Raw genomic sequence first — 25860 nt, 5'->3', positions numbered from 1 at the left:
ACCGACCGCCAGCACTCCCACCACCGACCGCTACTGCATAGGGTACTTTGCTTTCATTGATTGTGTAACCAACAGATAAGCCACCCTTTGCAGGCTGGCTGACACAATCGAAAATACATTAATAGGTAGGGAGTGGTCCCCAGAGTGGGAGGAAGGGGCTTCCGCTTGATAATATAATCTACTGGCGGTCGCCAGTAGATAGTTATAGTTAGGACCGTGTTTCCATAGGAAATCCGCAACATTCTATTTGGAATAACTTTGGCGCCGATTGACGAATCCTCGCGAAATTCTCAAAATAGGTGGGGCGCTCCGCTCCTTCCCTGAAAGTCTCGGGGGGATTCGTCAAGCGGGGGCTGAGAAAAAAGGGGGGGTCCTAAAACGCGTTTTCCCCATGCATTTTTCCATAGGACCTTTAGTCCGAGCTACAGCCCGAACAGCTGAACAGAATTACTTGAAATTTGGCAGAGAGGTAGCCCTCAGGTCAGGGATGTGCCTTTTGAAGGTCTCGTGTAAATCTGTTCAGTATTTCCTGAGAAAATAGCATTTAAATCAATATATATATCTATAGGCGCGCTCCGAGCGCGTACCGTAAGCTTACCGTACGCGCACGCCGCCGTGCGCGAGCGCGATTCTGATTGGTTGTTAGATCTTAGTAAACATTCGAATCGGTCGAAACCAGGAAGTGTCAGCCGCCATTTTGTCTCTCGCACTCTGAGGGGGTGAAAAACAAAGGTGGATAACGTGAAAAGGGGGCAGGGTGGACTGTTCCTGACCCCCTAGCCTTTGTCAGGGGGTCCCAGAAGGACCCCCAAGGGCAAAAATTAATTGTAATTTTTTTTCGAAAAATCGCGGAATGCGCGCAGCGTACGCGCACGGCGTAAACGGAAAAATTCCGCGATCTTCGCGTAACGATTCCGCGACTACGCGTACCGTGCGCGCACGGTAACAATTTTTTTCAAAAAGGAGAGATTGAAAAAAAATAAAAAAAATTGTGAGGTAAGGTTGGCTCTTAAAAGAGCCGTTGTGTTCATACAGGGATAGAGGAAAGAAAGAATGGGAATCTTATTAACGTCTACAAACGTGCTGGTCTATCTTATTGTTAATAAGGGAAACCCTGGTCTCCCCAAAAACAATAAGACCACAACACGTTGTACACCTCATTGAAACCCTCCGAAATCGAGGGTTAATGTCCAGAGGAGCTGAAGAAGGTGATGCTCCCACCTCAGAGGAAGGGCTCAGCTGAGCTTCCGATGATGTACTCGGCTGAGCTTCTGAGGTTGGGCTCCGGTGACTTACTGAAGAGTTTTCTCCAGTATGTCGAGCAAAGGTCCTGGGATGTTTATCCCTAAGGTGTCTCATCATAGAGTGATTTCCAAAGGAATACTTCTTCCTTGGATTTCCTCTAGATAAAACACGGTCACAAAGTGTGCAAGTGACCAATGGAGCATTGACCTTTTTCTGCCCCTCTGGAAAAGTAAAATACTCCCACACAAAAGAATCCTTTTGTTTCCTCCTTCTCTGTATGATGATGGTGCTGCTAGGCTCACTCTCAGAAGAGGTCTGCTGTTCTGCCATTGTATCTCAATGTCAATTCAGCTCCTTCTCCTAGGGGATCTCAAGCAGTAATGAGGGGAATGGGTGTGGTGTTGGAAGTTTCTGGAACTGAAAGTAGTTTAAACCAATGAAAAGTGTTCTTTGTGGATCACGTGACCTACCGTGCGCGCTCCGTAAGCTTACGTTGCGCGCTCCGTAAGCTTACGCTAAGCGTTCGTAAACAAGTACGCATGCGCAAACGTGACGTAAACATGCGCTTACGGAGCGCTTACGGAGCGCGTACGTATGACGGACTCGCGCATGCGCATTACACGCACCCGCGTAACCGCGACGTTGGTTCCGTGCAATGCGCATGCGTGTATGCGTTGCCGAAGAAGTACGCATGCGTACATACATCACGTACGTATCACGTAAGCGCACCGTACTTATGACGTACGGAGCGCGTAGCGTCAGCTTACCGTACGCGCACGGCAAAAAATCCATAAAAAAATAAATAAATAACTTAGCATTTAAAAAACCGAACAAATTCACTGAAAAAACCATAGGTTTCACACACGTTATAGTTAGGAATTAGCATTTAAAAAACCTTGCAAATTCACTGAAAAAACCATAGGTTTCACACATGTTATAGTTAGCAGGACATTTCACTCGTGAAAAACCAATGAAATTCCCCCGTTATAGTTAGTGCACGCAACTATAACTCACGCGACCGCAATCCTCTGCTAATGACGTCAGATATTACATCACTGATGACATATGTGTTTTTCTGAAAAAAAAATATTTGTAATATATGTATAGATAAAAATTAATGGAAGAAGACATGGGTAAATAAGTGTCTAAATACAGTGATGTAATATCTGACGTTATCAGCAGAGGATTGCGGTCGCGTGAGTTATAGTTGCGTGCACTAACTATAACGGGGGAATTTCATTGGTTTTTCACGAGTGAAATGTCCTGCTAACTATAACATGTGTGAAACCTATGGTTTTTTCAGTGAATATATATATATATATATATATATATATATGACGTGCTTGCAAACTACTGCAAGTCTACTGTATTCTGAAAATACTACTTATATTCCCCTCCGCTTTGCTACTCTGGCGCAGTTTCTTTTACATTTTCTTCAAAGTAAGACTCTCCAGTGACAGTCTCCACCTATGCTGTCCATTGATGATAGTACATCCAGGCATACATCCATTAAAGTAATTATCTATCATTCTTTTTTATATATCTCTTAACAAACCTTAGTTGGTTTCACCAACAACAACCCATGCGTCCGCTCCTTCCTTGCTTGCCTTGGCTTTAAGTTTGAACCAAACACCGCTGATTCTTGCTATCTAGTGCTATCCACCCATACTGTGTCACCCACCCAGGCAGGCATCCTCTTTCACCTTCCACCCATCCTTCAACAACCCATGCATCTGATCTGATTAGTATCAGCCACCTATGCATGCTTCCAACATATCCTTCTCTGCCAGGCATTCATATTACATCTCGCCCGTCCTTCCACCCTTCTTTCCCTCTTTGTTCAACACATCCATCAAGGTCATCTGATCGGAGTTTGTCTTCTCCATAAGACCTTCACAGCTGAGTTGGAGTCAGATAGAAGAGGCCATTGGTTACTCAACTCACGCTGCTAATGCTAAGTAAAGGGTGTCTTCTTCAACCGTTGTAGAATGTTCACTACAACTTAATAAGTCGCACAGTACAGTGAGTGAACACACTTCCATCTAGTAGTAATGTTAAGAAGTAATGAATATAACTTACCACCGCCCGCCACTGCTGCTGGCTCCCCCCCTGTAGCTCCTGCAGGTGCCGCCTGTTCTCCTGCCCCCTCCGGAATGGCCGCATCGCCATCGCCGCTGGCCCCGCCGGCACTGATGGTTGGTAGTATGCCTAGAAAAAACATTAACATAATATAAACAAGGGTTCCATAGGGAAAAAAATAATTTCGTTAACAATAATCAAACCTCACAGCATATACTAATCAATATCAATCAAGGATATACAATTTAAATACAGAAATTTATTGTTTATATTCAAATTAAGTATCTATTCTTTCAAGGATAAGAATAATCACAAAAAGAAGAAAGGCTGTATATACAATAATTTGAGAAAACGACGCAGTGACAAAGTGAATAAGGTGACTTGGTGCAATAAGTGACAATGTGAATAGTTACAATATATACACGCATTTACTAAATAAAGCAAAATATATACAAAAAAATGTTATTTTGAATGTCCTTAGTTTCCTTATAGATATACAGTGCTCCTTGCGAGACACATATCCTATATTTTAACTAACAAGGAGATCTGATTGATAAAGGACTGGAAAGCCGTCGACGTTTCGACCCTACACCGAGCACTAGTTATAAATAGTCGTATCAGGTCTTCTTCGGGACACAGGAAATGTATATCAGCCTAAGATGTAGGTGATTTAGCAGGTGTACCAAATAATGTTACACTGGCATCTTGTATATCTCCAATCAATGAGAAACAGGCTCATGAAAAATCTGGCTGAAAGGGAGACCTCTTGGATCTGATGAATTAATTCTTCTTTTTTTCTGTCTTGTTTAATTGACAAAACTTTTTCTTATTTTCTGACTTCAACGTTAAGACTTTGTATACGAAGTTTCACAAATAGCCACAGCCACCAGGACATTAATTCCACTGATGGTATTCAATGGCTTCCATCCATCGGGAGGTGTTCGTATTATTTAAAACGGCACATTACACATTTTTAGATGCCTGGAAACCTCCCCCTATTTTATTAGTGTTCACTTGGAAGATTGAAAAAAATGTTAATACAACATACATCAGCACTAGAGAAGTACAGTCAGTAGACAGACACTAGTAGTGTTATATGGTTCCTAGGGTCATCTAGTCCTACTCTACTCTTTTGAACGTTAGTCTGAGCCATGTGTAACCCTTTTAGATTCATCTTGTCTACTACTCTTTTTGCGCATATTTAATTATACCTCGCAGCTTATTGACATGTACAGTAGACGCCTTTGAGGCCACATGACGGTTGCGTACAAGTGAAGAGGTCGAAAAACAAGCCACTTTGTTATTGAGTTTGGTTAGTCCGTATTGCTTAGCCATCACATGTACATGTTACACTTTGTGCCATGACTGCGAAATGCTTGCATTATTGCAGTATACTATCTAACGTGCAGCATTTTTCTCATAATAGTCGGAAGATTCCCTTCTACAAACCAGAGATTTGCAGAGCTTATGATGCATGATGCAGTATTTCTACGTTCTACGGTGAGGGGTCTTCCAGAATTCACACAGATCTTTTGTCTTGTTCTTGTTGTCCTGCACTTGTAAATGTTTACTGTTTTAATCTTATGCTTTTTGCTGTTGACGATGGCTGTACTAAAATTTCATATAACGACGTACAGAGCTTGTTAATTATTTCAAATAAACCTTTTGAACTTACACATTCTCTGTGGTCTTTGGTGTGGTAGGGTGGACTTACACAAGTGAGTGAGCAAAAGGGTGTTATTATGTTCTGGGTTGTCTGTCTCATCATCATTGTGTATCTTCTTTGTGTGGGGGGGTCGGGAGGGGGACCTAATGTGAGACACTATAGCTATTCGGTCAGGGGATCGTGGGTTCTTCTGACTGAGGTGTGATGAGTAAGGTCCAACCTCCCATCACCAACATCCTATTTTGTTGTGCATAGTTCTGTATGTGGCTCTGCAGAATCACTACAACAGTAGTAGTATGTACTATCCGATCCAAAATACTAGTCAAATATCTGGTTGTACATTTTGTTGGTGGGAATTGTCAAAGCCTCAACAACATTAAGAAGACTAGAAGAGGACAACCCAAAGGACTGGACACATTGGCTAGAGCTATCGGTCAATCTGAGTTTTATTATTCCAAAGAAAACCTTCAATAAAGAGTGGCCAACTGTGCAAGCTTAGCTACAGACAGAATAATAGTAGTAGTAGTAGCACAGAGAGTCATAGCAGAGGCAGTTAGAAGGAACTTAGTTAGAGGCAGGGATAACCAGAATTTGGAAACAGATAGTCAAGGTCACAGAAGTTTTTGTAAAAAATAGAATTAGAATGTGGAAGCATAATTTATAGTTCGGAAAGAAAAGATGCAGTAAAAGTTAGGGAAATATAAATGTCAATATTAACCACTGGAGGACTTACTGGGGCCAGCAGCAGGAGCCTCGGTAGAGGAGCGGTCCTGTGGTTCCCCCGCCGACTCCGACCCCGTCTTCTTGCCCCTGGGTGGTGCTGATGTTCATGTAAGATATAATAAAGAAAGAAACAAACATTAAGGAGTGCTGTGAAACAAATAAATCATTTGGAAAAATAAGTAAAAAAACATTTTAGGAAACAACAATTGCAATAAAATTGACCTATCTAAACAGATGGATCGACTACTGGCTGCTTGCTGAATTCACGGATCGTCTACTTATTTATTTATGAACACTCCAGTGTTCCATAATCATTCTGATTACAAATACTAACGAAGCCTAGTAAGTACCACCTGACCTACACCACCTATTCCAGATGGGCCAATTGTTCACTAAGTCTGCATTTCCAGAGATGGAGGACACATGCATACATTTGTGCATACATACAACAAATTGTGGGTTGGTTGCATCTGATCTTGTTCTGCTACTGACTGACCATGCTAAGCCTACCACTCACTAAACAAAGTACAAAAGGTTCTACGGAGGACTGGGGTAAGCAGCACTCAGTGACAGAGGAGGCGTCACGCAGACCTTAAAACAATTATTAACTAATACTAACTAAACCTTGTATCCAATATCCATCCACCACTATTTCACAGGAGGACAATGAAAGGACTAGAGTCTCTCAAGCAATAGCATTACCTAACTTCAGTTCTCTAAAATGAACTCTTACATTAATCAACCCAAGCTAGCGCAAAGTTGCACACAAGAAAGAGTAGCACCGAGCACCTGGGTCCTATAATCACAGAAGATTTTGAAACATAATTTACCAGCAACGCGCTAGCAGCAGTAATCTTGTTATTCGTCAAAAATGTATACACAACAAATACCTATACTAAGTTACTCACCAAGCTCAACGACCTCGACACCTAGCAGGTCCAACAGGTCCTGCTCCCAGTCCAGGATGTCAGATCACCGGTGTGACAGATGATTATGGGTGCGCCGGACCCCTGAGCACCAGAACACTGCCTGGCGCACCTTCGCCCACCGACGGTGACGCTCCTGGGTAGCGTGCCCGGAGCCGGGCCTGTCGCTTGCTGCCAAGGTCAAGGGGAGGTGGCACTGGATGAAAAAAACAAGGGCGGCCACCTCCACCTCACCAAAAAGTTGCCGGTCCTGCACCCCTGCAGGACGCATTCTGCCGCAAGGCAGGCGGCTCTTGGGCGCAGTCCCCTTGCCCTTTGATGCGCTAGAGCAAGACGTGCCTTTGGCCATGGTTCTGGGGTGGGTGGGAGGCGGAAAAGAAAAGTTAAAAGGGAAAAAAGAAAGTTAGGGGGAAGAAGTAAGAAAGAAGTAATAAAAGTAAAAAATAACAGTAAAAGTAGAAATAAAATGCAAAATATAAACTTAGGGAAAGAGAGAGATAGATGATAACTAAAAAAAGTCAGAAAAAAAATGTAAACACTAAGGATTCCAAAGACTAAGGGAGGTAGAAAAGTAGGCCCAGAACCATAGCATAGAGTGAAAAACAAGATGGCCGCGCCCATTCGCGATCGTGTGGGTAAGTTTGCGCAATATTTCTTGCGAACATGCAACAATCGTCGCGAACAAGTAACATGCGCTCCCGAACATGACATGTGCATCGCGACCACGTTATACGCGACCCGGAACAGGAAATAAGGCATCGCGAGCAGGCGGGACAATTGAAAAACAAGATGGCCGCGCCCATTGGCAACCGCATGGGTAAGATCACGAGATATTATCCCCTGAGCATGCAAACAGCTCCCCAAACATGCACAACGCGCTCCCGAACAAGAAAAAGGCATCGTGAACGGGCGCCCCAAGCAACTACGTACGCTTGCAAAGCTACGAGTAGCTCACGTAGTGCAAGAACATCTTCGCGTAGGAACTACGCCCAGGGTTAGGTTAGACATTACTAATGTGGTGTGGTGTATTGCACTACCTACAAAGGGTGTGCTATCCATTAACACACAACTCTAAGTTCAGTAGAACTTACTGTAGCTAAACTTGATATTATATGTACCTCAGGTACCTTTAGTGGTTTTCAGTTGATCAATTCAATTGAGATTATCTGGTAAAACAATAGCAAGCTGGAATCCCACACGCTGCACACCAATGTGAGAAGGTGGCCTGATATATGCTGTCCACTAGTTCTAGTGGGCACCCTGTATCAGTCCAAACAACCCCTTATGGTGAATAGGTCAAAGACAACCTTATATGAAAGCTATCCTAGTGGTAGCTATGGACAGCTTTCAGGCTAAGTCTTGAAGGAATGTAAAGTAGCTTGTTTTACCAGTCTATAATCTCTTGAATGATCAAATGAAAGGACAACCACACCAGGTATATATTTAAAATATATGTATTTAGGATAAAACACACCCCTCTAGTCTCTTTATGAGACTGAAGTTTGAAGTACTTAATTTACAAGTTAGCAATCAAACAGTAATAGCACAAATACACGTTTGGTCCCTAGGGGTGTACCAAACCATATACCAATAAAGTGGTATAAGAACTACGACTGAACTAGACACAAGGCCTAGAGCATCGCTGGGACCCCAAGGTAGTGACACAGGGGACCCACGGGGGCCGTGTGCAGTGTGTAAACACAACCGCGGGTTCCCGTTAGCTTCTATGGGCAATGTCGCGGTTGGAAATGTAAAGATTAGGGACACTTAAAATCGAGTCAGGACCAAACCCTTTTGGACTTAAGATGTTCTAGAGCTAGCACCCACGGGAGCACTGGAGTACTCATGTTACCTCACCCAGGGAAGCCAAGTGCATAGGTGTCTTTTGGTGTCGGGTCGCGTCGTGGATTTCAATGGAAGCTGGCGAAGAAGTGCTGCTGCCGTGAAGAGGAGAAGTGTCTGAAGCGATCCAAGCCTGGATCTAGGATGGAAGGAACCTGAAAGCAGAGGGGACAGAGTCTGGGTCACTTACCAGTGACCAAGGGCAGGATGGACCAATGCCCACAGATGTCGGTTGCTTCAGGTGAGTTGACGGGTGTCTTGACTCTTCAGCCACGATGTCCAGGAGGCACCGATGACAAGTAGGAGCTGGATTCGATCTGTCCCACAATTCTGTTGAGTGTTGCGGTGTCGGCGACCAGATTAGACCCAACAAGCCTTTGCAACAGCAAGTCACTGGAAATCATAGAAAGGACTGTGGTGCAGAATAGCAAGGTCTGGGGGACTCATCCAGCAAGGGTAAGTTGGGGCACTTCTGGAGTAATCAGGAAAGCCCAATCAGAAGAGGAGTTGCCTTTGTGGGGGCCTACTAGCCAATGGGAAAGCGATCGCAAAGGAGCCTCGAGTGGTCGCACTGGAAACTGACCCATGGGTCACTCGTGGAGTGGAGGCCAGAAATCTTCGGTGCAGGAGATGCTCAAGGCTGGGGCTACTCGGAGCTCAAAGCACAACTTCAAAGAAGACCAAGAAGATGATGTTAATGCAAACGTTCATGGTGTCCAGGGGTCATGGTTCCACGTCACCCACAATAGCCACGGGCCTCAACTTTGCTGTGGCTCAGGGTAGCCTTAGGGAAGTCTGGAAATCCAGCTGTGGTGATGCAAAGACTTCAGCGTCCGACGGGAGCTTCAGTTGCTTCTTTGGTGCCTGCCAAGAAGGGGAGTCATTCCTTGACACCAAGGGAGATTTCTTCAGTCTTCTAAGCAAAGTAGAACGTCAGCGGTCCAGGATATATATTGCAGAGTTTCGTCCAGGGTAATCGAAAGTCACAAGGATTGGGTTCCCATACTTATACTAAAGTTTGGGGGTTGGACATACTCTAGGGACCCACCTATGGGAGGGTTTGGAAAGAGAGGTGGATACACCCATTTTCTTTGTCCAGTTTTGCACCAGAGCAGGGGCAGGTAGGCCCTGCAACCGGTTTGAACTGGACTATGCACAGGGACACCAAGTGTGCCCCCAGTGCAGGACTTCAAAGCACCAGAGAGCGCTCCCGCCCAGCCCCAATACACATCTGCCTGTCTGGGGAGGTGGGACAGGAAACCTATTGTCCAGACCTCCCCTGCCGGAGTTTCGGTCAGCAGCAGGAGGCCAGACCAGTGTCTGTGGCAGAGGCATCCATTTTTTGATGCCAGGGCTGTAGAAAGTCCTATCGGGTTAGACCAGTAGGAACATGTCTCTCCCTCTAGAAGGGTGGAATGCTACCCCCGCTGCCAGAACTGGCAGGGGGTAGTATTCCAAAGCGTTTGACACCAAACACGACATGTTTCCGTGCAGCCATCCCAAAGTTAGCATTTACCGAGAGGTAAAATGCACTTAAGAGTATATGGTCAGGCTGCACCACAAACAGCATCAGAGGAGGTACTCCGAATGCGGCAGAGGGGCTCTGCTCATGCAGGGGCACCCTCTCACACAAAAAACCAAGCACTCTGCCTTCAGGATTGTTAAGGCCTGCCATAGGAGTTACTTATAGGTTTTATATGTGTGTGCAATGGTGGTGATCTAGGTAGCCTATACCACTGTAAGGTGTGCAAGCACACCCTTACCCAGGCTGCAGTAGAAGACCTGTGGTGTTATTTTGGAGTGCTTCCCAGGGGTGGCATAATACATGCTTCAGCCCCTGGTAGGCCTCTGAGGTACCTTTGTCCTACACACACTAAAACCAGTAGCAGCACCAGCACCTAAACCAGCACCAACACCAACTCCTGGACTGGCAGCAGCACATAAACACATGCACCAGCACCAACAACTACACTGGCACCACCACCAACACCTGGAGCAGCACCAACACCTGGACTGGCACCAACACTAGCACCACAACAAGCACCAACCCAGCATCTATTCGAAAACCAGTAGCAGCACCAGCACCTAGACCAGCACCAACACCTACTCCTGGACTGGCACTAGCACTGAAATGCATGCACCAGCACCAACATCTACACTGGCACCAGCAGCAACACCTGGACTGGCACCAACACCTGGACTGGCACCAACACCAGCCCCAGCACCAAAACAAGCACCAACCCAGCATCCACACTATAACCAGTAGCAGCACCTGGACCAGCACCAACTCCTGGACTGGCACCAGCACAGAAACACATGCACCAGCTCCAACATCTACACTGGCACAAGCAGCAACACCTGGACCAGCACCAACACCTGGACTGGGACCAACAACATCCTCAGCACCCAAACAAGCACCAACCCAGCATCCACACTAAAACCAGTAGCAGCACCAGCCTCAACACCAACCGATGGACCAGCACCGAAACACATGCACCAGCCCCAACATATACACTGGCACCAGCACCAACAGCTGGACTGGCACCAATTCAGCATCCACCCTAAAACCAGTAGCAGCAGCAGCACCTGGACCAGCACCAGTACCAAAACACATGCCCCAGCACCAACAGCAGCACTGGCACCAGCACCAATGCATGGACCGGTATAAACACCTGAACTGGCACCAACACCATCACCAAAACTAGCACCATCCCAGCATACACACTAAAACCAGTAGCAGCAACAGCACCTGGACCGGCACCAGAACTAACACCTGGACCGGCACCAGCACCGTAATACATGCCCCAGCACTCACATCTACACTGGCACCAGCACCAGCATCAACACCTGGACTGGAACCAACACCAGCACCAACACAAGCACCAGCCCAACATTTATACTAAAACCAGTAGCAGCACCAGTACCTGGACCAGCACCAACACCAACACCAACTCCTGGACTGACACAAGGACTGAAACACATGCCCCAGCACCAACAGCTACACTGGCACCAGCAGCAACACCTGGACCGGCACCAACACCTGGACTGGCACAAACACCAACACCAGCACCAAAACAAGCACCAACCCAGCATCCACACTAAAACTAGTAGCAGCACCAGCACCTGGACCGGCACCAGCACTAACACCTGGATTGGCACCAGCACCATAATACATGCACCAGCACTAACATCTAAACTGGCACCAGCAGCAACACGTGGACAGGCACCAACACCTGGACTGGAACCAACACCAGCACCAAAACAAGCACCAGCCCAGCATTTATACTAAAACCAGTAGCAGCACCAGTACTTGGACCAGCACCAACACCATCTCCTGGACCGGCACCAGAACCGAAACACATACACCAGCACCAACATCTACACTGGCACCAGCAGCAACACCTGGACCGGCACCAACACCAGCACCAAAACAAGCACCAACCCAGCATCCATATTAAAACCGTAGCAGCACCAGCACCTGGACCAGCCCCAACACCAACTCCAGGACCGGCACCAGCCCCTGGAGTGGCACCAGCACCAGCACCAAAACAAGAACCAACCCAGCATCCATATTAAAACCAGTAGCAGCACCAGCACCTGGACCAGCACCAACATCAACTGCTGGTCCGGCACCAGCAGCAAAACACATGCACCAGCACCAACATCTACACTAGCACCAGCACAAACACATGGACCAGCACCGAAACACATGGACCAGCACCAAAACACATGCACCAGCACCAACATCAGCACTGGCACCAGCACCAACACATGGACCGGCACCAGCAGGGCCATACTGGCCAACAGGTCAACCTTGGCAGTGCTAGAAGGGGCAATCTGACAGGCTGGTGTGTCGCTGGTTTTTGGCTGGTTGTGGCCAGTTTTCACTATTGTTTCCCCTGATATTACCACAAACATTTCCTGCAGTGAGCCCAAATGCATGCAGTCTCTCACACTCTGCAAAACACCCCCATAGCGTGTCTTTACAGTTTCAAAACTGCTGTGATGTACACATTTTAGTTCAACTATTCCATTCCATAAAGGGGCCTCCTTATTTGGGTGCCGGCCTATTTTCTGTTCTATTCCTTCTCTGAGCACCAGCACCACTACCCAACACCAAGAAGGGACACAAAACCATTTGCTGCAAATACTGGAATTCTAGAAACCATGGAAGGGTTTCCCACAAGCAATGGCCCTCATTTATGGGGATTTGGTATAGGGCAGCGCAGCAAGTCACCAATGTGAAAGGGCAGGATCGCACTGTATTTAACTAATACGGTGCATTCTTGTCCTTTACCCCTGCACTGATGCCAGTTCTGCACCCTAGTGCGAACACAGGCACATCTGCACCATGGTGTAAGAGGGCCTGCTCTGTTAGCAGGAATTTGTGCAGGGAGGGGCACCTTCCTGCACAAAAACAATCCTGGGAGGTGTTTTCCTCTTTCCATGTAAGAGCAATAAACTAGAAGACAACGTTTTTATCTCCTCGTTATGCCTCATCTAGGGACGTGTAAGGTTTTGGCAATTCCCCAGGTTTATACGGTCTTGTAAATCTGGGGAGGTGTTAAAAACTATGGGGCTCATTTACAAGCCCCTTGCGCCATCGTTACATCATTTTATTTTACGCATCTGTGTCGCAATCAGTGCTGCGCACTGCTCCATATTTACAAACTCTGGAGCTGGGCCCAATGATGCCTGCGCCGGGTATAATGTATGCAGTGTAGATGTTCCCATGTTAAAAGCCACGTAGACCTGATGCAGTGAAATTAACAACTCTACAACTTGTCAAACTTCCTACGCATTCTCAAACTAGGCGTAGGGATTGACACAGGGACTTTAACATGTCACTCATCTCTGTTTTCGGACACATTGCTGGTGTTGCGTCAGTCTTATGACCAACTCCAGCAACCCATCACTTTTGTGCCAACAGATGTTTCAGAATTTCTGACTCATCTGTGAAACCTTGCACCATGGAGCCCTTTATTGTAAATACAGTGCATCCGTGGCATCGTTAGGGCATTTGCAGCATTTACAAGAAATCAGACGCATCGCTGCTGATGCGTCAGTTCTTGAGAATGAGCCCCCAAAGGTGTAGCATGGAAACACCCACCGCAACGCCCTTGAAACGCGGCCTGAGTGCAGAGTGAGGTGACGCAACGCTTGGTGCTGCGTTGCCATGCTCCATATCTATGAGGTCATTCAAAGTCTCGCAAAGTGGCTTTACGTGGCCTCATAGATATGGGTTCAAAGTCTGCTCCGCTGGAGCGTCCCAAAAAGGGATGCTCCGGCGACGCAGGGACTCATGAATGTGCCTCCATCTTTGCTGCTCTTCCATATGACACGACAGAGCGAGAATCACAATATGAACACTTCTCAACACATGTTTGAGCAGAGCAGGGTTTTACTCACCAGTAACAATCCCATGGACTTCTCGGCACACTGAGAAAACCCTCATAGGTGTTGCGTTCAAAATGATTCTGTATGACTCCTCCAATCACAAGGTCTCCAGCCTTGTACATCATTGAATGTTGGCTGGCTGTCAGGATACACCCTCTTGTGTGCTTAGAAGCACCTCCATCAGTGCTATAAAGCACCATCGAGAACAAAGTGAAAAACAGAATATGCTTCATGGAAGTGACTGTGTTGAGGACGTCCTTGGGTCACAAAGGGTTAATGCAGCTTTTCTACCTCCCTGGCGTCCTCCAAGCCGCCTCCAATCTGCAGAAATGAAGCTCTGTGCCTGGATGCTGAAATCAGCTCTTAGCACCTGCTGTCGCTGGTGGAATGAAAGAGAAATACAGGGGGTTTAGAATTCTGTGCAGAACTTGCCTTGTGCGACAAAGAGCTGACATTTCAAAGGGGGAGGCTCTGAGGTCAAAGGGCAGAGCTGTGAGCCTGTTTCAGGGTCTGCTAGTCCTAGAGACACCCGTTTCCACGGGTGTGCACAATTTGCATCTGCGTAATTATGCAAAAGTTAGGTAAAATAATGTAAAAATACATGTATTTATGTGAATATCAAAACCGTCATTTGGGTCATATTTTAGCCAAAAAGTGACCTTGCATCGAACCCGCAGCCTCTGGCCTTCTTCCTCTCCTTCTTGCCCTTCTTCCTCTCCTTCCTCTCTTTCATCCCCTTCTTCCTCTCCTTCTTCCCCTTCTTCCTCTCCTTCTTCCCCTTCTTCTTCCCCTTCTCCTCCTTCCCCTTCTTCCTGTCCTTCTTCCTCTCCTTCTTCCTCTCCTTCTTCCCCTTCTTCCTCTCCTTCTTCCTCTCCTTCTTCCCCTTCTTCCTCTCCTTCTTCCTCTCCTTTTCCCCTTCTTCCTCTCCTTCTTCCCCTTCTCCCCCCCTTCTTCCTCTCCTTCTTTCCCTTCTTCATCTCTTTCTTCCTCTCCTTCTTCTCCTTTTCCTCTCCTTCTTCCCCTTATTTTCCCCTTCTTTCTCTCCTTCTTCCTCTCCTTCTTCCTCTCCTTTTCCCCTTCTTCCTCTCCTTCTTCCCCTTCTTCCCCCCTTCTTCCTCTCCTTCTTTCCCTTCTTCATCCCTTTCTTCCTCTCCTTCTTCCCCTTTTCCTCTCCTTCTTCCCCTTATTTTCCCCTTCTTTCTCTCCTTCTTCCTCTCCTTCTTCCCCTTCTTCCTCTCCTTCTTCCTCTCCTTCTTCCTCTCCTTCTTCCTCTCCTTCTTCCTCCCCTTCTTCCTCCCCTTCTTCCTCTCCTTCTTCCTCTCTTTCTTCCTCTCCTTCTTCCTCTCCTTCTTCCTCTAAGCTTGCACACAATACTCTGCTGCCCTTGGTGTTACACTGAGGCTAGGTTTTCCTGCTACTCCAGGGCCCTTGTGCCCTTGTGCCCTGGTACTCTAATTCTCTGCTGCTCTGATACTCTGACATTCTGGTACTCTTGCCTTCTGGTGACTTGGTACTCTAGTGCACTGGCTCCCTCTTGCGCCTGTTCTCTGCTCCTGCTGTGTTGCAATAGTACTCTGATATCTCAAGCATTGATACTCTGGTACACTGATTCTATGGTATAGTACTAAGCTGCCCTTGTGCCCTGGCACCCTGCAACTGCTTTTCAGCCACAGTACCCTGGTGTTTAATACACTGAGGATTTGGTGGTCTGGGACCCTCAAGGTCCTGCCACTCGGGTGCTTTGCAGCCACAGTACCCTGGTGTTTGCTACAGTGAGGCTATGGTGGTCTGGTGCTCAAGGACCCGTGTGCCGTGCTAGGCAGGCACTTTACAAACACAGTACCCTGGTGTTTGACACACCGAGGCTATGGTGGTCTGGGACCCTCATGCCCTGCTACGCTGGCGCTTTGCAGCCACAGTAACCTGGTGTTTGATACACTGAGGCTATGGTTGTCTGGTGCTCTGGGACCCTCGTGCCCTGCTACGCTGGCGCTTTGCAGCCACAGTAACCTGGTGTTTGATACACTGAGGCTATGGTTGTCTGGTGCTCTCGGACCCTCATGCCCTGCTACGCTGGCGCTTTGCAGCCACAGTAACCTGGTGTTTGATGCACTGAGGCTATGGTGGTCTGGTGCTCTCGGACCCTCATGCCCTGCTACGCTGGCGCTTTGCAGCCACAGTAACCTGGTGTTTGATACACTGAGGCAATGGTGGTCTGGTGATCTAGGTCCCTCGTGCCCTGCTACGCTGGTGTTCTGCAGCCGAAGTACTGTGGTGTTCGATACACTGAGGCTATGGTGGCCAACAGCTCAAGGACGCTCGTGCCCTGCTACTCTGGCACTCTGCAGCCAGTGTGAGAAGGTGGCCTGATATATGCTGTCCAATGGTTCTAGTGGGCACCTTGTATCAGTCCAAACAACCCCTTATGGTGATAGGTTAAAGACAACCTTTATTGAAAGCTATCCTAGTGGCAGCTATGGAGAGCAGCCTTCAGGATAAGTCTTGAAGGAATGTAAAGCAGCTTGATTTACCAGTCTATAATCTCTTGAATGATCAAATGAAAAGACAACCACACCAGGTATATATTAAAAATATCTGTATTAAAGATAAAACCCACCCCTCTAGTCTCTTTATGAGACTGGAGTTTGAAGTACTTAGTTTACAAGATAGCAATCATCAGTAATAGCACAAATACACATTTGGGCCCTAGGGGCGTACCAAACCATATAACAAAACAGTGGTATAAGAACCACGACTGGAATATACACTAGGCCTATAGCCTCTAGAATCGCTGGGACCCCAAGGAACCTCCCAAGGTAGTGACACAGGGGACCCACAGGGACTATATGCAGTGTGTAAACACAAACGCGGGTTCCCGTTATCTTCTATGGGCAATGTCGCGGTTGGAAATTTAAAGATTAGGGACACTTCTAATCGAGTCAGGACCAAACCCTTTTGGACTTAAGAAGATCTACGGCTAGCACCCACGGGAGCACCGGAGTACTCGAGTAACCTCACCCAGAGAAGCCGGGTGCATAGGTGACTTTTGGTGTCTGGTCGCGTCGTCAATTCCTACGGAAGCCTGCAAAGAAGTGCTGATGCCATGAAGAGGAGAAGTGTCCAAAGAGATCCAAGCCTGGATCTGGGATGGAAGGAACCTGAAAGCAGAGGGGACAGAGTCTGGAACAGTAGCCAGTGACCAAGGGCAGGATAGACCAATGCCCACAGATGTCGGGTGCTTCAGGTGCTTCAGGTGAGTTGACAGGTGTATTGACTCTTCAGCCACGAGGTCCAGGAGGCGTCGACGAAGTCCATGAGCTGGATTCGAGCTGCTCCACGAAGTCTGTCGAGTGCTGTGGTGTCGGCAACCAGAATAGACCCAACAAGCATTGGCAACAGCAAGTTACTGGAATTCAGAGAAAGCTCTGCGGTGCAGACCAGCAAGGTCTGAGGGACTCAACCAGCAACCGTAAGTCAGGGCACATCTGCAGCAACTAGGAACACCCCATTAGAAAAGGAGTTGCCTTTGAAGGGACCTGCTAGCCAACGGGCTAGTGATCGCGAAGGAGCTGGCCCACGGGTCACTCATGTAGTTTAGGGCAACAATCTTCAGTGCAGGAGGTGCGCAAGGCTGTGGCTACTGGGAGCCCAAAGCACAACTTCGAGTAGGACCAGGAAGATAGTGTTGCTGCAAAAGTTCACTGTGTCCAGGGGTCACGGTTCCACATCACCCACGATAGCCACGGGCCTCAGCTTTGCTGTGGTGTCAGGGTAGCCTCAGTGAAGTCTGGAAATCCACATCTGGTGATGCAAAGTCTTCGGCATCCGGCGGGAGTTTCAGCGATGCAGACCGGTCAGTTGCATCTTTGGTGCCTGCCAAGCAGGGGAGTCACTCCTTGGCCCCAAGGGAGATATCTTCAGTCTTCTAGTTTAAGTAGAACATCAAAGGTCCAGGATATATGTTGCAGAGTTTCATTCAGGGTAATCTAAAGTCCTAGGGACTGGATTCCTATATTTATAGGAAGTTTAGGGGATGGACTAACTCTAAGGCCCCACCTATGGGTGGGCCAGGAAAGAGGGGTTGTTACACCCATTTCCTTTGTCAAATTTCGCGCCAGAGCAGGGGCAGGTAGCCCCTGCAACCGGTTTGAACTGAATGCCGAAGTCTCTGCATCTTCAGAGGTGGATTACCAGACTTCCCCGAGGCTTCCCTGAGTCCACAGCAAAGCTGAGGCCCGTGGCTATCGTGGGTGACATGGAACCGTGACCCTGGACACCGTGAACTTTTGCAGCAACACTATCCTCCTGGTCCTCCTCGAAGTTGTGCTTCGAGCTGCGTGTAGCCCCAACCGTGTGCACCTCATGCACGGAAGATTGTTGGCCTCCACTCCACGAGTGACCCGTGGGCCAGCTTCAAGTGCGACCGCTTGAGGCTCCTTCACGATCACTAGCCTGTTGGCTAGCAGGTCCCCACGAAGGCAACTCCTTCTCTGCTTGAGCTTTCCTGGTTGCTCCAGACGTGCCCTTACTTACCCTCGCTGGGTGAGTCCATCAGACCTTGCTGGTCTGCACCGCAGTCCTTTCTCTGATTTCCTGTGACTTGCCGTTGCCAAGGCTTTTTGGGTCCAATCTGGTCACCGACACCGCAGCACTCAACAGACTTTGTGGGACAGCTCGAATCCAGCTCCTTGTTGTCATCGGCACCTCATGGACCTCCATGCTGAAGAGTCAAGACACCCGTCAACTCACCCGAATCACCCGACATCTGTGGGCATTGGTCCATCCTGCCCTTGGTCACTGGTAAGTGACCCAGACTCTGTCCCCTCTGCTTTCAGGTTCCTTCCATCCTTGATCCAGGCTTGGATCACTTCGGACACTTCTCTTCACGGAAACAGCACTTCTTTGCCAGCTTCCATTGAAATCGACGACGCGACCCGACACCAAAAGACACCGATGCACCCGGTTTCCCTGGGTGAGATAACATGAGTACCTCGGTGCTTCCTAAGTCCAAAAGGGTTTGGTCCTGACTCATTTTTAAGTGTCCCTAATCTTTAAATTTCCAACCGCGACATTGCCCATAGAAGTTAACAGGAACCCGCGGCTGTGTTCACACACTGCACACGGCCCCCGTGGGTCCCCTGTGTCACTACCTTGGGTTGTTCCTTGGGGTCCCAGCGATTCTACAGGCTCTAGGCCTTGTGTCTAGTTCAGTCGTGGTTCTTATACCACTTTATTGGTATACGGTTTGGTACGCCCCTAGGGCCCAAACATGTATTCGTGCTATTACTGTTGATTGCTAACTTGTAAATTAAGTGCTTCAAACTCCAGCCTCATAAAGAGACTAGAGGGGTGTGTTTTATCTTAAATACATATATTTTAAATATATACCTGGTGTGGTTGTCCTTTCATTTGGTCATTCAAGAGATTATAGACTGGTAAACAAGCTGTTTTACATTCCTTCAAGACTTAGCCTGAAGGCTGCTCTCCATAGCTACTACAAGGATACCTTTCAATAAAGGTTGTCTTTGACCTATTCTCCATAAGGGTTTGTATGGACTGATACAGGGTTCCCACTATAACTAGTGGACAGCATATATCAGGCCAACTTCTCACATTGGTGTGCAGCGTGTGGGATTCCAGCTTGCTATTGTTTTACCAGATAATCTCAATTGAATTGATCAAGTGAAAACCACTAAAGGTACCTTAGGTACATATAATATCAAGTTTAGTATACAGTAAGTTCTACTGAACTTAGAGTTGTGTGTTAAGGGATAAAATACCCTTTCTACAACTCAAGAGAGTTTAAAAGGCCACATTAGTGTAGGTAGTGCAATACACCACACCACATTAGTAATGTCTAATCAGCCAGGAACCAGTGGGTCCCTGCAAGAAGCCAGTGAGCGTCTTCCCTATAAATATGAGGATCTCTCCTTTGCACAGCTTAGGGCCTTATGTTCCATTAGGAAGCTGAAGACAGGCAAAAGCCCAACCACCCAGCATCTCATAAAGATACTTAAGCTGGATGATATCTCAGGGCCTGGTGGGCCTGATGGGGTAGGCGGAGTGGGTGGGCAGCAGCTGAGGGTGGGCCTAGGGGTGCAAACTCCCATGACCCCACCTCTACTGCTGACCAGACTGATGACAATGATCAGGATGTGGTGAACCCAGCTCCCCTGGATTAGGATGAGGAAGATGACAACAATGCTCCCCTCTTTGTTCCTTCAGGAATAGTTCAAAGTAGGGTTAGAAGGGATAGAACTCTCTCAAGGGAATCTGTCCAGTCTACCTCATCTGTAGGGACCTCTGTTTCTTCTCACAGAGGGAGGGAAACCTCCCAGGAGAGGAGAGAGAGACTGCTGAAGTATGAGCAAGATAAGTTCAACCTCAGAAAGCAGCAGATGGCCTTAGATAGGGAAGCCCTAGACCTCTACAGAACTAGTAAAAAGGAGGGACTAGAGTCCCTTGGTGGCAGCAATTTCCCTAGAGATAGGGAGAGGTCTTATGACCATAGAAACCTAAGTAAGATTGTCCCTCCTTACCAGAGTGGGGATGACATTCATAAATGGATAACTGCCTTGGAAAGGGCCTGTAAAGTACAGAAGGTCCCTCGGGAGCAGTGTTCAGCAATCCTATATCACTACCATTGCACACACATATAAAACCTATATGTCACTCCTATGGCAGGCCTTAACAATCCTGAAGGCAGAGTGATTGTTTTTTATGTAAGAGGGTGCCCCTGCATGAGCAGAGCCCCTCTGCAGCGTTCAGAGTACCTCCTCTGATGCAGTTTGTGGTGCAGCCTGACCATATACTCTTAAGTGCATTATAACGTCGCGGTAAATGCTAACTTTGGTATGGCTCCACGGAAACATGTCGTGTTTGGTGTCAAACGCTTTGGAATACTACCCCCCAGCCAGTTCTACACTAAGGCTTTGATGGCCTGGTAATCTAGGACCCTCATGCCCTGGTACTCTGGCACTTTGGCACCACAGTAGCCTAGTGTTTGATACACTGAGGCTATGGTGGTCTGGTACTCTAGGACCCTCGTGCCCTACTACACTGGCACTTTCAGCCACAGAACCTGGGGTTTGATACACTGAGGCTATTGTGGTCTGGGACCCTCGTGCCCTGCTATGCTGGATCTTTGCAACCACAGTACCCTGGTGATTGATACACTGAGGATATGGTGGTCTGGTGCTCTAGGACCCTCGTACCCTGCTACGCTGGCGCTCTGAAGCCGCAGTACCCTGCTTTTTGATATACTGAGGCTATCGTGGTCTGGTGCTATAGGGCCCTCTTGCCCTGCTATGCTGGCGCTTATTATAGACTGGTAAAACAAGCTACTTTACATTCCTTCAAGACTTAGCCTTAAGGCTGCTCTCCATAGCTACCACTAGGATAGCTTTCAATAAAGGATGTCTTTAACCTATTCACCATAAGGAGTTGTTTGGACTGATACAGGGTGCCCACTATAATTAGTGGACAGCATATATCAGGCCAACTTCTCACATTGGTGTGCAGCATGTGGGATTCTAGCATGCTATTATTTTTCCAGATAATCTCAATTGAATTGGTAGTCTGACGCTATGGAAGTCGCGTGTTCTATTTGCCCTGGTAGCTCTGGTAGTCTGATGCTAGGGTACTCTCATACTCTATTGGCCCTGGTGCTTTGGTAGTCTGACGCTAGGGTAGTCTCGCACTCTATTTTCACCGGTGCTCTGGTAGTCCGACGCAAGGGTAGTCTCGTACTCTGTTTGTCCTGGTGCTTTGTTAGTGTGACGATAGGGTGGTCTCGTAATCTATTTGCCCCGTTGTCTGGTAGTCTGACGCTAGGGTAGTCTCGTACTCCATTTGCCCTGGTAGCTCTGATAGTCTGACGCTAGGGTAGTCTCGTACTCTATTTGCCCTGGTAGCTCTGGTAGTCTTAACCTAGGGTAGTCTCGTACTCTATTTGCCCTTGTCCTCTGGTAGTCTGACGCTAGGGTAGTCTTGTGCCCTATTTGCCCTGGTGCTCTGGTAGTTAGATGCTAGGGTAGTCTCGTACTCTATTTGCTCTGGTCCTCTGGTATTCTGCTGCTAGGGTAGTCTGGTGTTCTACTTGCCCTGGTGCTCTGGTAGTCTGACACTAGGGAAGTTTTGTTCTCCATTTGCCCTGGTAGCTCTGGTAGTCTGATGCTAGGGTAGACTCGTACTCTATTTGCCCTGGTGCTTTGTTAGTGTGACGCAAGGGTAGTCTCGTACTCTGTTTGTCCTGGTGCTTTGTTAGTGTGACGATAGGGTAGTCTCATGTTCTATTTGCCCTGGTCCTCTAGTAGTCTGGCGCTAGGGTAGTCTCGTACTCTATTTGCCCCGGTGCTCTGTTTGTCTGACGCTAGGGTAGTCTTGCACTCTATTTGCACTGGTGATCTGGTGGTCTGACGCCAGGGTAGTCTCAAACTCGATTTGCCTAGGTGCTTTGGTAGTCTGACGCCAGGGTAGTCTTGTACTCTATTTGCCGTGGTTCTCTGGTAGTCTGACGCTAGGGTAGACTCGTACTCTATTTGCCCTGGTGCTTTGTTAGTGTGACGCAAGGGTAGTCTCGTACTCTGTTTGTCCTGGTGCTTTGTTAGTCTGATTCTAGGGTAGTCTCGCACTCTATTTGCCCCAGTGCTCTGGAAGTCTGACGCTAGGGTAGTGTCGTACTCTATTTGCCCTGGTGCTCTGGTAGTCTGACGCTAGGGTAGTCTCGTACTCTATTTGCCCTGGTACCTTGGTAGTCTGACGCTAGGTTAGTCTTGTGTTCTATTTGCCCTGGTTCTCTGGTAGTCTGAAGCTAGGGTAGTCTCGTACTCTGTTTGTCCTGGTGCTTTGTTAGTGTGACGATAGGGTAGTCTTGTGTTCTATTTGCCCTGGTCCTCTAGTAGTCTGGCGCCAGGGTAGTCTCGTACTCTATTTGCCGTGGTTCTCTGGTAGTCTGATGCTAGGGTAGTCTCGTACACTATTTGCTCTGGTAGCTCTGGTAGTCTGATACTAGGGTAGACTCGTACTCTATTTGCCCTGGTGCTTTGTTAGTGTGACACAAGGGTAGCCTCGTACTCTGTTTGTCCTGGTGCTTTGTTAGTGTGACGATAGGGTAGTCTTGTGTTCTATTTGCCCTGGTGCTTTGGTAGTCTGACATTAGGGTAGTCTTGTACCTTATTTGCTCTGGTCCTCTGGTAGTATGGAGTTAGGGTAGTTTCTTACTCTATTTGCCCTGGTGCTTTGTTAGTCTGATTATAGGGTAGTCTCGCACTCTATTTGCCCCAGTGCTCTGGTAGTCTGACGCTAGGGTAGTCTCGTATTCTATTTGCCCTGGTGCTCTGGTAGTCAGATGCTAGGGTAGTCCTGTACTCTATTTCCCCTGGTACCTTGGTAGTCTGATGCTAGGTTAGTCTTGTGTTCTATTTGCCCTGGTTCTCTGGTAGTCTGGTGCTAGGGTAGTCTTGTACTATATTTTCCCCGGTGCTCTGTTAGTCTGACGCTAGGGTAGTCTCGCACTCTATTTGCACTGGTCCTCTGTTAGTCTGATGCTAGGGTAGTCTCGAACTCTATTTGCCCTGGTAGCTCTGATAGTCTGACGCTAGGGTAGTCTCGTACTCTATTTGCCCTGGTACCTTGGTAGTCTGACGCTAGGGTAGTCTCGTACCCTATTTGCCCTGGTTCTCTGGTAGTCTGACGCTAGGGTAGTCTTGTACACTATTTGCTCTGGTCCTCTGGTATTCTGCTGCTAGGGTAGTCTCGGACTCTATTTGCCCCTGTGCTCTGGTAGTCAGATGCTAGGGTAGTCTCGCACTCTATTTGCCCTGGTACCTTGGTAGTCTGACGCTAGGTTAGTCTTGTGTTCTATTTGCCCTTGTTCTCTGGTAGTCTGGTGCTAGGGTAGTCTTGTACTCTATTTTCCCCGGTGCTCTGTTAGTCTGACGCTAGGGTAGTCTCGCACTCTATTTGCACTGGTAGCTCTGATAGTCTGACGCTAGGGTAGTCTCGCACTCTATTTGCCCTGGTACCTTGGTAGTCTGACGCTAGGGTAGTCTCGTACCCTATTTGCCCTAGTTCTCTGGTAGTCTGATGCTAGGGTAGTCTTGTAGACTATTTGCTCTGGTCCTCTGGTATTCTGCTGCTAGGGTAGTCTCGGACTCTATTTGCCCCTGTGCTCTTGTAGTCTGATGCTAGGGTAGTCTTGTACTCTATTTGCCCTGGTGCTCTGGTAGTCTGGCGCTAGTGTAGTCTCGTACTCTACTTGTCCTGGTGCTCTCGTAGTCTGACGCTATGGTGGTCTCGTGTTCTATTTGCCCTGGTCCTCTGGTAGTCTGACGCTAGGGTAGTCTCTTACTCTATTTGCCCTGGTGCTTTGTTAGTCTGATTCTAGGGTAGTCTTGCTCTCTATTTTCCCCAGTGCTCTGTTAGTCTGATGCTAGGGTAGTCTTGCACTCTGTTTGCCCTGGTGCTTTGTTAATCTGATTCTAGGGTAGTCGCACAATCTCTTTCCCTCAGTGCTCTGGTAGTCTGACGCTAGGGTAGTGTCGTACTCTATTTGGCCTTGTAGCTGTGGTAGTCTGACGCTAGGGTAGTCTCGTATTCTATTTGCCCTGGTGCTCTGGTAGTCTGACGCTAGGGTAGTCTCGTACTCTATTTGCCCTGGTGCTCTGGTAGTCAGATGCTAGGGTAGTCTCGTACTCTATTTGCCCTGGTACCTTGGTAGTCTGACGCTAGGTTAGTCTTGTGTTCTATTTGCCCTGGTTCTCTGGTAGTCTGAAGCTAGGGTAGTCTCGTACTCTGTTTGTCCTGGTGCTTTGTTAGTGTCACGATAGGGTAGTCTTGTGTTCTATTTGCCCTGGTCCTCTGGTAGTCTGACGCTAGGGTAGTCTCGTACTCTATTTGCCGTGGTTCTCTGGTAGTCTGACGCTAGGGTAGTCTCGTACACTATTTGATCTGGTAGCTCTGGTAGTCTGATGCTAGGGTAGACTCGTACTCTATTTGCCCTGGTGCTTTGTTAGTGTGACACAAGGGTAGTCTCGTACTCTGTTTGTCCTGGTGCTTTGTTAGTGTGACGATAGGGTAGTCTCGTGTTCTATTTGCCCTGGTGCTTTGGTAGTCTGACATTAGGGTAGTCTTGTACCCTATTTGCTCTGGTCCTCTGGTAGTATGGAGTTAGGGTAGTTTCTTACTCTATTTGCCTTGGTGCTTTGTTAGTCTGATTCTAGGGTAGTCTCGCACTCTATTTGCCCCAGTGCTCTGGTAGTCTGACGCTAGGGTAGTCTCGTATTCTATTTACCCTGGTGCTCTGGTAGTCAGATGCTAGGGTAGTCTCGTACTCTATTTCCCCTGGTACCTTGGTAGTCTGACGCTAGGTTAGTCTTGTGTTCTATTTGCCCTGGTTCTCTGGTAGTCTGGTGCTAGGGTAGTCTTGTACTCTATTTTCCCGGTGCTCTGTTAGTCTGATGCTAGGGTAGTCTCGCACTCTATTTGCACTGGTCCTCTGGTAGTCTGATGCTAGGGTAGTCTCGAACTCTATTTGCCCTGGTAGCTCTGATAGTCTGACGCTAGGGTAGTCTCGTACTCTATTTGCCCTGGTACCTTGGTAGTCTGATGCTAGGGTAGTCTCGTACCCTATTTGCCCTGGTTCTCTGGTAGTCTGACGCTAGGGTAGTCTTGTAGACTATTTGCTCTGGTATTCTGCTGCTAGGGTAGTCTCGGACTCTATTTGCCCCTGTGCTCTTGTAGTCTGACGCTAGGGTAGTCTTGTACTCTATTTGCCCTGGTGCTCTGGTAGTCTGGCGCTAGGGTAGTCTCGTACTCTACTTGTCCTGGTGCTCTCGTAGTCTGACGCTATGGTGGTCTCGTGTTCTATTTGCCCTGGTCCTCTGGTAGTCTGACGCTAGGGTAGTCTCTTACTCTATTTGCCCTGGTGCTTTGTTAGTCTGATTCTAGGGTAGTCTTGCTCTCTATTTTTCCCAGTGCTCT

This window comes from Triturus cristatus, chromosome 2_2, assembly GCF_964204655.1.
Source record: "Triturus cristatus chromosome 2_2, aTriCri1.1, whole genome shotgun sequence".
In the NCBI taxonomy this organism is placed as follows: domain Eukaryota; kingdom Metazoa; phylum Chordata; class Amphibia; order Caudata; family Salamandridae; genus Triturus; species Triturus cristatus.
The sequence above is the reverse complement of the archived record's forward strand: the minus strand, read 5'-3'. Positions refer to the sequence as shown.